This window comes from Pongo abelii, chromosome 14, assembly GCF_028885655.2.
Source record: "Pongo abelii isolate AG06213 chromosome 14, NHGRI_mPonAbe1-v2.0_pri, whole genome shotgun sequence".
Taxonomy (NCBI): domain Eukaryota; kingdom Metazoa; phylum Chordata; class Mammalia; order Primates; family Hominidae; genus Pongo; species Pongo abelii.
The window spans coordinates 70833255-70836132 of NC_071999.2; the positions used below are offsets into that span (position 1 = coordinate 70833255).

General features: G+C 45.6%; 1 pseudogene; it reads right to left on the bottom strand.

The window, feature by feature from the left end:
• Positions 1 to 304: 304 nt before the first annotated feature.
• LOC100436559 (steroidogenic acute regulatory protein, mitochondrial-like) lies at positions 305 to 1401 on the bottom strand (annotated as a pseudogene).
• Positions 1402 to 2878: the final 1477 nt, after the last annotated feature.

The window sequence follows — 2878 nt, forward strand, 5'->3', positions numbered from 1 at the left end:
ATGGTTTTAGGTGGGCACGTAAGGGCCCAGAAAAAAGTCTTACAATTATTTTAGGATCCTTAACCTTCATGTCATAGCTAGTCAGTGAATGAAGTTACCTTTTAATCAAAGAGCCTCATCCTTGTTTTCTTGGTACTAAAAACTTTTACCAATCTGAATCCTAGTATCATACTCTAAACACTAACCCCACCTATTCCTCTGTCGCCAGATGGAGATTTTAAGCTTGCAGGCTTCCAGCAAGGATTCTCCTGATAAGCTTGCGTACCAGTGCAGCTGGACACACTTGGGAACAGCAGGCTGGCCTTCAACACCTGGCTTCAGAGGCAGGGTGGGACTCCAGGTGCTTGTGCAGGTGGTTGGCAAAATCCACCTGGGTCTGGGACAGGACCTGATTGATGATGTTCTTGGGCAGCCACCCCTTGAGGTTGATGCTGAGCAGTCACATAAGTTTGGTCTTGGAGGGACTTCCAGTCACCAGGTGAAGCACCATGCAAGTGGGACCATGCTCCCCCTGATGACACCCTTCTGCTCGGGCATGTTCCCAAAGTCTTTGGCCATGCCAGCCAGCACACAGGTGGAGCCTCGATGCTTGGCACAGCACATGCTCACAAAGTCACGGGGCCCCACTAGGTTTCCTGCTGCCTCTGCAGCCAGCTCATGGGCAATGAATGTATCTTTTCTGATCATCTTCTGCAAGACCTTGATCTCCTTGATATTGGAGTTCCACTCCCCCATTGCCTCCATGCAGTCCACGAGCTCTTTGTAGAGCCTTTCCATGGGCTGGTCCACCATGACTTCCAGCCGGAACACCTTGCCCCATCTGGAGCCACTTTACTCCTCACTTTGTCCCCATTGTCCTGCTGGCTCTCCTTCTTCCAGCCCTCCTGGTTGCTGAGGGCTAAGGATGCCCAAGACCTTCTGCATGGCCTCCTACCCACTGCCGGAGCTAGGTCAGCTCCTGGTCACTGTAGAGAGTCTTTTTTTTTTCTTCCCCTCCAGGTTCAAGCGATTCTCCTGCCTCAGCCTCCTGAGTAGTTGGGATTACAGGCGCGCGCCACCACGCTCAGCTAATTTTTGTATTTTTAGTAGAGGTGGGGTTTCACCTTGTTGGTCAGGCTGCTCTCAAACTCCTAACCTTGTGATCTGCCCGCCTCGGCCCCCCAGCGTGCTGGTATTACAGGCGTGAGCCACCTCACCCGGGCAGAGAGTCTCTTCCAGCAGAGAACCAAGCAGAGAGCTCCGCCGCCGAACCTGGTTAATCCACGCGCTTGGGGTGGGGCCCCCAGGGCCCTGTGGTTCAGCTCCTGGCCGATGCCCCTCACAGCCTGTTGCCTCAGCCCCTTCATGTTGTGCATGTCTGTAGGAGCGCCCAGAGCACAGTTTGAATGTCACTAGCAGCATTCTTTCCTGGCAGATGTGGCAGTGGTGGGGCTGCCAACGCCAGTGAGGTTGCCTCTTCTCTCAAGGGTGGCTCTTCATGCTTCCTGAGCCACTCAAGCTTTGCCTCTGAGTCCCGCAGCTGCAGCCTGGACCCAGTGTTCGGCATATTAAATGTCCCCCGCTGAAGGCTGTGCATCATCATCAGGAGATATAAATGCCATCACTCACTGGATTCTTCCCAGCAGTGCTCAGCTCCCTGTGCGGCGCCTGCTGCCATCCGTCCAGTGCATACCTTCGCCGCTCCAGGGATGCTTGCAGTGCGGCCTCCCCTCGGAGGCTGTCCTCTGTGCCCCTCCTCACTCTACTCTTTAATTAGAATCCAATATTTTGGCCAGGCTTGGTGGCTCAGGTCCTCCTTATAGAATCACTGAATATTGAAATCGGTAGGACATCCCTTTTTGCTTATTTATTGTCCTCATTTAGTGCTTATCTCTGGTCTTTCCTGTCCTTTTGGAGTCACCAAAATTTGATAACAGAAACTTTGACTTCCATTTCAGATCCCATGTGATCTTCCCAGTAAGTCTAACCCTAGGATGTGATTTGTATATCTGTTACCCTCTCACTCAGATACTCCCTACTAAGATAACCTGAAGCATAACTGAGTTGTCCATTCTATGACTTAGCAAAGTATATTGTTTTATTCCTCTAAATAAATTTCTCAAGGAGTTAATTATAATGCAAAGCCAGTTACTCATTCTGGCAATGTGCAAATTCAGAAATATACAGAAAATGTACAACAACCCAAATTAATCTTAATATACACATTATGTCATTAAAATCAAGGTAGATATGAATTTCTATATAATCTTCATATGTAAAGCTTAATATCTTTAAGAAATATTTAGGTAATGTTGCAGTTTTAATTTGTGTCTATGTAGTTTGGTCCCCTTTGTTCCATTTTAATTTATTTCCACTCTTTGTATTGCTCCCTTGTTTTCATTTGTTTTGCTACTATTTCCTCTTTATTATTATTATTTTGATATTTACAGAATAGTTGCAAAATTTTATGGTGAGTTCTTACCATTTACTCATGTTTCTCTAAGGTTTACATTGTAGGCAACCATGAAACACTTATCACAACTTAGAAATTCACATTCGTATGATGCTGTGAATCAAATTGCAGACTTTATTCTGATTTTATCAGTTTTTCCATTAATATCCTTTTTTTCTGTTTCAGTATTTAATCTCTGATACCATGTTGCATTTTTTTCTAGTGTTCTCCAGTTATGAGTTCTCACTCTTTATTTATTTTTTTCGTAAGCTTGACACTTTTGAATTATACTGATCAAACATTTTGTAGAATATCCTTCAGTTTGGGTTTTTCTGCTGTTTTCTCATGATTAACTGGAGTGAATAAATTTTCAGAAAACAATACCACAGAAGTAAAATGCACTTCTCATCACATCATGCCAACCCCTCTTCAAATCATAACTTTCCT